Source organism: Lissotriton vulgaris, chromosome 7, assembly GCF_964263255.1.
Source record: "Lissotriton vulgaris chromosome 7, aLisVul1.2, whole genome shotgun sequence".
NCBI classification, from domain to species: Eukaryota; Metazoa; Chordata; class Amphibia; order Caudata; family Salamandridae; genus Lissotriton; species Lissotriton vulgaris.
Genome location: NC_141695.1, coordinates 938,088,055 through 938,099,555, shown reverse-complemented (window position 1 = coordinate 938,099,555; position 11,501 = coordinate 938,088,055). Strand labels below are relative to the sequence as shown.

At 43.3% G+C, this 11,501-nt stretch overlaps 1 pseudogene; it reads left to right on the top strand.

Annotated features, from left to right (window-relative positions):
* The first annotated feature begins 3,847 nt into the window (after nt 1–3,847).
* On the top strand, nt 3,848–6,301 carry LOC147702762 (protocadherin gamma-A6 pseudogene; annotated as a pseudogene).
* Nucleotides 6,302–11,501: the final 5,200 nt, after the last annotated feature.

The following is an 11,501-nucleotide window of genomic DNA, read 5'->3' as shown; positions in this document are numbered from 1 at the left end:
CTACTTACCGGCGATTTAAGTAGGGACTAATTACGTAGTATTTCGAGGTGAGTTATGAGACGCGGGAAGGTATTTCAAGGCACAAAACAGCGTACATCAGTAAGAATGTAATAGTAGAAGTTTGTTTCTGTCAAAAAATAAACTTTCTGGGGATCGTTCTGCAACTTCCTTGATGTTTACAAAGTCTTTAAAAAACAATATAAGAAAAAAAGTCAAATTATTTGTCAGAGAAATAGCTTTTTACTAAGAAAAAGACTGTAACGGATTTTTTGCTGAAACGTTAACACAAACGTGACATAATTGTACCTTAATTGGACAAAAGAAAGTCATAAGGATATTTAAGTCGTTTGAACTAAGTGAATAATAATAAAATAATAATAATAATAATAACGTTTATAGAGCGCCTGGTTACACTAGAGCCAGTGTGTCCCCACGCTATGGTGCGGCTAGCAACAGTTAGGCGGACATGTCCCTCTCTCCAAATCCTCAGAAACAGTCCTCCTCCCCGTCTAACCTGAGGGGAAGAGATGGGTTTTCAATTGTTTCCGAAACATATGTTCAGAGGTCTCCAGTCGCATTCTTGGTGGGAGTCTGTTCCAATGCTGAGCTGCCTGGACCCGGAAAGAGCGTCCAGCCATCCGGGCTCTTCGGATCTTGGGGACCTTAACCAGCCCCGTCCCCGTGGATCTCAGTTGGCGTGCAGGGGTATAAGGGGTCAGCAGGTCAAGAAGATAGGCGGGCCCTTTCCCCTGCATAATACAGTGACTGATCAGCAGGCTTTTAAAGATCACCCGTTCTTTGATGGGAAGCCAATGTAGAGACTCAAGGGCTTTCTTAGATGGCGCTCTTTTGGGCAACATCAAGACCATACGGGCAGCCGCATTTTGTATGCGCTGAAGCCGAGTGATACACCTAACATTAGCTCCCAGGTATAGGGCATTCCCATAGTCCAGCCTAGATGTGATGAGGGCATGGACAAGGGTTTTTCTGGCCGACATCGGCAGTAAATCAAGTGTCTTTCGCATACTTCTCAGAATACCAATGCACTGTCCTGCCACGCGCCTTGTGTGATACTCAAAGGAGATTTTGTTGTCTAGCCAGATACCCAGATTTCTAACTTGTTCACTGGGAGAAGGTTGAGGCCCCAGCACCTGCAGCCACCATGCTGAAGTCCACACAGACGGTGCTTTCCCCACAACCAGCACCTCCGTCTTACTTCCGTTTAATTTCAAACAGTTGTTAGCCTTTCAGGCCGCTACTTCCTGTAGGCACGTTGAAAAATTACTGGCTGCTGTCTCATTAGATTGAGTGAGAGACACAACAAGTTGGGTGTTGTCTGCATAGGATACCACTTGCACCCCAAACCTTTCCGTAATCTCTGCCACTGGAGTTACGTAGAGATTGAAAAGGGTGGGGCTCAAGCTGGACCCCTATGGCACCCCCTGTTTCAGCCTAGTGTTTTTCGACCGGTAAGGTCCTTGAGCTACTTGGAAGCTGCGATTCTGTAGGAACGACTCCAACCACTCCAAAGCTCTACCTACCACTCCCCCTTTTTCTAAACACTGCAGCAAGGTGTGATGTGCTACAGTGTCAAAGGCAGCGCTTAAATCCAGAAGGATAAGTGCTGCTGTCTGACCTTCATCCACCAACTTCCGTAGGATTTCAGTTGATAGGAGCAAAGCGGATTCAGTGGAATAGGACGCCCGAAAGCCAGATTGAGTGGGGTTGAGTAGTTTACCAGTTTCAATGTGCTCTGTCAGTTGCGTATTAGCAACTTTCTCCGCGATTTTAGCGAAGTAGGGGAGAAGGGAAATTGGGCGCAGATTGTCCAATTGCTCTGCGCTAACATTTGGAGTGGAAGCACCACAGCCTCTTTCCAAGCTATCGGGACAGTGCCCAACCCGAAGGAGAGCTCTAACAGATGGCGTATGTGTGGTTCCACAGTTTTTATACTTTCCCTTAGTATTTTCGCCGGCGCTGGGTCATTAGGGGAACCCGATTTGATTTTAGACGCTATATTCATTAGGATATCCTGAGGGGGAGTGCTAAAGGATGTAAGTGCCTCAGTTTCAGTGTACCTTATGGTGACTTCTTCTATCCCACCGCCCACTCTGGCCTCCGCCGGGAATGAGGAATAGATTTTCCCCACTTTTTCCAAAAAGAACTGTGCCACACGATCACAGGATTCCACTGATCCTTTCACAGGTGCGGCAGAGCTGGACAGGGAGGATACTTCCTTAAACACCAAAAACAACTCTTTAGCTGAATTATCAGCTCCCTCTATTCTGTCCCTATAATAGGAGGTACAGTGTTTCCTTATCAGCGCATGATAGCTTTTGAGCTTAATTTTATAGTCCCTTCTGTCTACCACGGACAAAACATTCCTCCAGCGTCTTTCAAGACCTTTGCACGCCGCCTTTTCTATGATGAGCTCGGGCCCAAACCACGGTGCAGATTTAGTTTGCCTCCAGGGTTTTTTATTGGTCCAGGGGGCTATGTTGTCCAGTGCTTGTGTGATGCGACTATCAAGAGCTTCACACGCTGTCTCAATCTCTAAACCCTCTGGGGGTCCACCCTGACCTAAGAGATTGATAAATTTGTCCTTGGAGAAATCTGCCCATCTCCTACGTCTGTTATTATCATCCGACTTGCCTACCCTCACCCTCTGTGCCTCTATCTTAAAAAAAATCTGAAAGTGATCCGACCAGACCCCAGGTACTGGGGGATCGATAACTATCGATTCCCAGTTGGATAAAATCGGATCTAATAAGTGGCCGCGACCATGGCAGTGTTTTCAGGTTTTTGGAGGAGCACAGCAATTGAGTCTTATGAATCGTGAAGACAAAATGTCAGTGAGTAGTACGAAAAGATAGCTATCTCCTTCTTTTGTTTCTAACTTTGTCTCAGATATCTTTCTAACGTGCATTATCAACTAAAACAGACGATTAACTTCTATCCGTATACACAAACAACCTAAGCATTGTAATAGTATATTGCAGAGGAAACAAACACCTGCGTCAGGGCCGGCTCTAGGCATGTGCAAGCTGTGCACCTGCACAGGGCCACCAAACTCCAGGGGCCACCACGCCAATATATATCCTTAATATATTAATCCTCTGAGGATGAATACATATTTGCGTGGTGGCCCCTGGCAGGGATTTGGCGGCCTCTGGCTCTGTTCCACTTCTAAACTCCCTGACCCCCTCCCATCTTTACTGGCCTGCGCGCTCCGCCCCGCCCGGACCCCCTCATCCGGGCCCCCTACCTACACTCCCTGCCCAGGGCCACCATGAGCCTAGAGCCGGCCCTGCCTGCGTTACTGTGGTTTTTCGAATTCAGTCATGTATTATTGCTTACTGTTCACGTAGAGGTTTTAAGTTCAAACCTGAATTGAGATGTCTCAGAATGCGTACTGAGAGACCTGGCAATATGTCACGGGCAGTACTGATGTGGTATGTTCAGGCTTAAGATCGTTGATTTCGTAGAGGAGATGAAGTTAAAGTTTGGTTAGTAAACTTTTTTTTTTTTTATTCGGTGGTTTATATTTGCCATTGCAGTTATTAGTTATGACACCGAGTGTCGCTGTTCACCAATCTAACGGAGAGATATTAAGCCAAGTTCCAGCAGGTCACATGGTACACATGCAGCTCAGTAACGTTTTAGTCTAACGGTGGAAATATTCTTTCCTGAATGCTCAGAACACCTCCAGCTTAGTTGGCGTCACCTCATTTCTGATCGTCTGCCCAAATAATAAGAACGTCGTATATTTCATGCAAAATAAAAAAACGTGAATTTATCTGCTATGCCTGAAGCATGGAGGCGTTGTTACTCCGAGGTTCGGACACCGATGCGCTGTTACTCTGGGGCTCAGACTTCGAGGCGCTGTTACTCCGGGGCTCCTCTGCTGCTTCTTGGTGCTCTGCTGACAGTCTGTGGAGCCGCTTCCGGGCAGCTGCGTTATTCCATTCCCGAGGAGATGAGGAAAGGATCTTTTGTTGGGAATGTGGCTCTGGATCTGGGGATGGATACAAAGGAGTTATCAGAAGGCGGAGCCCGGATTGTGTCCAGAGGTAGGAAGCAGTATTTTATTCTCAATGTAAACAACGGATATATATACATTAATGAAAGGATCGACAGAGAAGCGGTGTGTGCGCAGCTTGCTGTTTGTCACATAGATTTGGAGATTATTGTTCATCGCACAATGAAGATATATTCCGTGGAAATTGAAATTCAGGACATTAATGACAATTCACCCACATTCTTAACGGAACAGTCTGTGTTGCAAGTCATTGAGAGCAAAGCTCTTGGCTCTCGCTTTCTGATGCCAGAAGCACATGATCCCGATTTGGGCAAAAACTCGGTTCAGGGTTATGATATCAGTTTCAACAAACACTTCACTCTGGAGGTCAAAGAAGGGGAGGATGGTGTGAAACACGCTGAGCTGGTACTTGAGCAATCGCTAGACCACGAAGAAAATGTTTTTCACCAGCTAGTCCTCACAGCTAGGGATGGAGGGGACCCGGGCAGGTCAGGAACAGCGCAGATACTGGTCACTGTTATTGATGCCAACGATAATGCCCCGGTTTTCAATCAGTCTGTCTATAAAATTAACATTTTGGAAAATATGCCAACAGGCACTGTCGTAACAACAATAGAAGCTACAGACAAAGATCACGGTGTGAACTCCATATTAACATATTCATTTATTAAAATCAGAGAGAATGTTATACTGAAATTTCAGTTGGATTCTAAAACTGGTGAAATATCCCTGATTTCCCCTTTGGACTTTGAAGAAACAGAGCGTTATGAATTCGAAGTTCAAGTTACAGATGGCGAAAGTGTGTCACGTTGCAGTGTATTTGTGAATGTTATTAATGTGAATGATAATCGTCCTGAAATCTTAATCTCATCTTTACTTAACCAGGTCGTTGAAAATAGCCCCACAGGGACAACAGTTGCTCTGTTAGAGGTGTATGACAGAGATTCTGGAGAATATGGTGATGTGGTCTGTTCCATCCCTCCCAATCTCCCTTTTCAGTTGGACAAGTCCCTTGGAAATTACTACAGCTTGATAACGGATGGGCTTCTGGATAGAGAGTGTGTTTCAGAGTATAATATCACAATCACTGCCATGGATAAAGGTACTCCGCCACTTACTAAAACCAAAACAATCAGTCTGAAGATAACAGATGTAAATGATAACCCACCATTGTTTGAGCGAATATCATATGCTGTACATGTCTCGGAAAATACACCCCCTGGGACATCAATTTTTACAGTCAAGGCAATAGATCAAGATTGGGATATGAATGGTAAAATTATGTATTCTATTGTGGAAGGGCATGTTGGAGATGTGCCTCTGACCTCATCCATCTCCATTAACTCTGAATCTGGAGTCATCTATGCGCTTCGATCTTTTGATTTTGAAGAATTTCGAGAGTTTACGATCCAGGTGAAGGCTCAAGATGGTGGATCTCCAGCTCTGATGAGCAATGCCACTGTGTCATTCTTTATACTGGATCAGAATGACAACACTCCTGAAATATTGTACCCATCAACCCCCACTGATGGCTCCTCCGGGGTAGAGTTGGCGCCGCGCTCCTCTGAACCAGGTTATCTGATAACAAAGGTAATTGCTGTCGATGCTGATTCTGGCCAGAATGCTTGGCTCTCTTACCAGCTGATAAGGTCCACAGACCAAGGACTGTTTACAGTAGGCCTTCAAAATGGAGAACTCAGGACTGCTCGACTCATTATAGAGAAAGATACCATGACACATGTGCTGGTTGTTTTGGTGAAGGACAATGGAGAGCCTTGCTTGTCGTCTTCAGTTACAGTCACCATAGTTTTGGCTGACAGCCTCCCGGAAGTTGTTGTTGATCTGGGCATCTTATCGTCTCCTGCAGACATTGAGTCGAACCTCACGCTGTACCTTGTAATTGCTGTTTCTGTTATTTCCTTCCTGTTCCTGTTCTTTGTCATTCTATTGCTTGTCTTCAGGCTTCATGAATGGAGGCAATCCGAGTTCTCAACATCCTCTCTGGCTAATGTCAATGCACTTTCAACCTCCCATTTTGTGGGTCTAGAGGGGGTGAGAGCCTTTCTTCAGAACTATTCTCATGATGCATGTTTTACCACTGATTCAAGAAACAACCAAATAAATTACCCAAGTGATTCTCATTACTCACATACACCGCTGGATAATGGGGTTACTCAAAAAGAAAGAGCTGTCACGGTGGAAGATCTTTTAAATGTCGCCAGTGATGACCAACTACTCATTCAGGTAAGATTCTTCAATTAGAATGCTGTGTTTTTCAGTTAAAACAAACCTTTTACTGTGTAATCTGCTGTGAAGATTATATTAATTAAATGTGTTATGTTTCAGGGTGCTGTGCAATGTTTTTAAAAAGGTGCATAGCAGTAAGCATATAGTTGAAGACGTGTCCCGAATGTGAATGTTCAGCTTTTTCCCCAGTTGAGCAAGAAACTCTCATTTTACTGTACATAAAAAACTCAATGTAATTACAGGCTCCTTCAGGCTTTAATTTATTTAACTTGCCTATGCCTCTACCGCATGTTATATTGTGTTTAATTTAGGAAATGCTAGCTCTGCAGCTATAAGATCAGTTCAGTGTCTGCATTACACAGTGAACACTGTGACAAGGCACGCCCTGCTTGCCATACATTGAACTGCACATACTCTTTTTTATGCCTGTGTCTCTTTGTTGTTATTGTCATTTAAAAATGTTAATCGATACACAAACCCATTGGAAGGAGAGAAGTCATTCATGAGGTGAAATTTGCGATGTGTTCTTTGGGTAGTGCATCTTGCGTCATTTACACATTTCTCTGCATTGCAAACAATATTATTTTCTCAGAGCAGATTTGATGAGAGGAGAGAGTAGACTGTGCCGCTGACCAATCAATTGGGTAATACACACTTTTGATTACAGTATTTTTAGAGGGGTGCTCCTAACTCCCAGTAAGGAGGAACAGAATCTAAAGCATTCTTCAGTGCCAGTGTTTACTTGCCTCTAAAATGCAAAATATAAACAAATCACTATATCACAACATGATCCGTGCCTCCACTTTCTCCTACTGTATCCATTGAGCTGTATTGTATAGCTGGGTGCGTAATCTGGGCACTAAAAGACTCTTCAAATTTGTGGGATAATCAAGGTTGAATTGACACTGTCACTATCACTAGTTATGTCTAGCCTCCTCTGGTACACATGGAGATTATCACGGAATATTTAAATGTGCAGAGCTTGTTTCATACGTCCACGTACACAACAAATTTGATTGACTTCTATATTTCCTGTTATGTCATCTATATTTGAAATGTATGTATTATTTTTGAAGGATTAGTTGGACATATGGTTGGGTGCATGTATTTGATTAGCGAGCGTTTTACATTGTGGCTGCCACATTCAGTTCATGTTGATCCATAAATGTACACTGTTGTCCAGTGCCTGAGTCAACAGGGTCTAGTCTTTCTTTGGGATCTCCTGCAATATGTTTGTAAACAGTGGAGATTAAAATGAGGGAGGGACGGGCGTAGCCGTGGTAGGCAGCAGTGTTAAGAAATAGAGGCAGTAGTAAGGAAAATAGTACTTACTCGCGGGCAGTGCAGGTAAGCACAGTGGAGCGGGTGGGTGGGGGGGAAGTCGATAGACAACAGAATACGTTTTATTTATTTAATTTCACCTATTCCATCATCTATTGACTCCCCATCTCTGCTCCACACCAACGCGCTTACCTGTGCCGGCCACCGCTGTGTAGAACATGAACTGAAGAAGGTAGCCAGAAAAAAAAGAACAATTGGAAGAGTAGGCAAAAGAAAGAACATGAGGAAAATATAATGTAGGGATGAGAAAAAGAGAACAGTGTAAAAGGAGTGAGTAATTTGAGTAAAAGGATACAGTGGAATAAAGAAGGTGAGAGAAGCTGCAATAAAATGAGATGGGGAAATATGAGTAAGTAGTGATAGTGAAAACAAGAAGAATGAGTAGAAAGGAGAAAGAGAGAGAGAGAGAGCAAAAGAGCAAGAAAGTGGAGCTGAATGATCAGAATAAAGGAAAGGAAAACAGAGATAATTAACAGAGGTTCAACAGTAGACTGTCTTAGCCGGACACAAGTGTTAGAGCAAATTTACGAAGTGATATCCGTGGTGGAGATTAGAAATACATATATGGCGAGGAACACAGGGATATTTCCTTATGAAGATAATGTTCCACCTGAATTTAAAACAACTGCTGTTCTTAGGTTGTGTGCTTACTGCGTGCAGTATTCAAGAAGGCTAACAAAATGGGCAGTGACAAGACTTCAATAAGACAATTCTATTACTAACCAAACAGAAGAACTTAAGGCATTTATACATGTTATGATATGGTCCAAGGGTTGCAATTGGGATATGTTACAGGGTGCCTCGCCTAAGGAAATGTGTGCTTTGCTATGCTTTATTTGGGAAATCAAGCATAACAAACACACAGGTAGGTGGTTCAAACATGTCCCATGAACATAGTTATTCACACTGTAGAATAGACAACAATTGGTTTTTGATTTCCTTATAAAATCGTTTGTTACCGTTTACGCTACTGAATAAATAAATGGGGGCACATTTCTGTGTCTCCAGTTTAATGTGAGCATACAGTTTCAACTGTCAGCAGTTATTTTCAATCTGACACTGGAACGGGTTGCAGTAGCTATGCGCCAGAACCAAAAGACTACAGTTAACAAAGCAGTGGTGGGAGGAACGAACATAATATTGCAGTTCAGTCATATTGCAATAAACCTAATAAAAGCAGAAGCATGTGTGCTGCCACAATGATATTATCTGATGTACCTGTTTTGTCTGGTTATCAAGTAATGTGTCAGCCTTTTAACCCTGCTAGGCAGCAGAACGTTCCTTATGAGCTCAGGTTTTAATACTCTCAACATTTATCACATCAGATGGTCTTCCTCATCCCTAGATTATTATGTGTGGCTTATTCAGAGGCCCAACAAGACTCCAAGGGGTAGATTTACAATAAACTGGCGGAGCGCAGTGTAGTTCCAAAATTGCTAACTCCGCACTCCATCAGTTTAAAAATGCAGGGATGTGCAGTATTCACAAAAATGTGGCGCACCCCTGCGTTTAACCTAGCACCAAGGTAGGCACCCTTGCACTAAACTGTGTTGCAGGGAACAATTGTCCATGTGCAGGAAGGTATCCCTTCCTGCACAGAAACAATCCATAATGATAATTTGTACCTTCTTTGTGTGCTGCTTTGTGCAGCACACATAGAAGTTCCAACTCATCATTATTTAATGATTGTTTATGTGCTGGAATGGAACCCTTCCTGCTCATGAAGACTCACTGGTGTCAATTTTGCTGTTTCTATGTGTGCTGCCGAATGAAGCACACATAAAAACAGCAAAAACAAGGAGAAAATAATTTCTCCTCATTTCGCCAGGTTACGCCCAGTGTTTTCCTGGTCATATTTTTGGCACTGCCCCATATTTACACCACCGATGTGAAAGGGGGGCAGCGTCAAAACAATTAGCGTTTCTGCGAAATTCCCACGGAAACACCCATGGCCCTTCCTTTTCACGCTAAGAGCAGCTTGAAAAGCGGCCTTATTTACAAGGCGGCATTAAGGCATGTTAAGTGGCGTAACGCCGCCTCATAAATAAGGTGAAGGGCTTATCGCCACCAGAACTCCTTAAAAAGTGACGTTCTGGAAGAAGGGAGAAGGAGTCAGAGGAGAGTTAAAGGACTAATGGCGAACCCTAAGAGAAACTAGAAAAGGAGAGGCTGTCAGGCCTGATGAGAGTAACAGACAAAGGGAGAAGGATGTTGGGAAAATAAAATAAAGTGCATTTAGATGATGAGAAAGGATCCAAGAAAGAGAGAAACAGACAGCCAAGATGGAAGACAAAGAAAAACAGAAGCCCTACTTGCGAATTAAAAAAATTACATCTACAGGCCGACAAGCAAGTTGCAACTCCTTTCATCTTCAAACCCCCAGCTCAATGTGCCCAAAGACAGAGTTGGGATTACAGTGTCAAGGTGGATGTGTTGGCATGATTTGAGTACATGGTAATAAGCCCATGTAAATATGCCCCCAAGTGTCAAGAATAGGCTGCTGGTCTCCAAGTTTTCAAATGTAGCTCAGGAATATTCTGTTGTATCTTCTCCTTTAATAATGTACATTCCTTGCCAAGTATGTACCTATGTCATTGGATTGGAATGTGATGTGGGGAGTTGGGATCAGTTGTTACTTGGTCTTGGATTGAACAACTTGCCTCCCTGTTGGGTGTCAATAAACCTTTTATCACACTTTACTGTGTGTGTTCATCTTTATATTATATGCCCCTTGCTACCCAATTCTTAACTAACTGTGAAGGAACTCAAGAAAGGAGCCTTCAGATGCCTCTGGGAGGACTGCTTTTCAATATGGACCTTTTTCCATAAACATTAACAGGGCTTCGAGGGCAGGACATTCCCTGTGTATTGCTGGCACAGGGGCATCCCTTCTGTTGACCTAGTTGTTCTGTGGATGGGTAGAGAAATGCGCCTCAACTGAGAACCCTGATGTAGATTTCCTTCTGAACGTTCTGTTGACATCCTGGGTAGATAGGCCATCCCCACGTGTGACTCTTGTCCCACTATTCTAACATCTCTCAGTACAGGAGCTTTGTGTATTCATGAGGACTTCGACATTTTGAGACAAATACCTGGATCCGTTTCAATGCCATACCTTTCACTGTATTATGTCTGCTAATCATAACTGTTTTGAATACATTTTACGGACAACCATTTAATCTGGCCTTCCTGCCTTTTTGTCCAGTTTCCTCTTATGAATCACCCTTCTCGAAAGCCACTAATACATAGGCACACTGCACTGTCTCTTCTCTGTTTAACATGATCCAGCCACAAATGTTACAGTTTGCTTTAAAAAGTAGACCAACTGTGCACATCGTTTGAAGTTGTTCACTTCTTTCCATTGACCCACTCTATTCAGCCATTTATTGTACTCAAGATTTATTTTTCACTTCATTCACACAGAGGGTCAAGTTATTTCTTTTATCCAACACTGTATGCTTGGTACAAATGTACTCAAACCATTTCAACACATCTACCCTGACGCTGTAATCCCAACTCTGTCTTTGGGCACAGTAAGCTGGGGGTCTGAAGATCAAAGGAGTTGCAACTTGCTTGCCGGCCTGTAAATGTAATTTTTTTTAATTCACTTATACTTTGTGAGCCAGTAGGACTTCTATTTTTCTTCGTCTTCCATCTTGGCTGTATGTTTCTCTCTTTCTTGGATAGTTTCTCATCCCCCAAATGCACTTTCTTTTATTTTCCCACCTCCTTCTCCTTTTGTCTGTTACTCTCTTCAGGCCTGACAGCCTCTCCTTTTCTAGGTTCTCTTAGGGTTCGCCATTAGTCCTTTAACTTTCCTCCTACTCCTTCTCCCTTTGTTCGAGCTTCTTCCTCTTGAATTCTGCAGGTCACA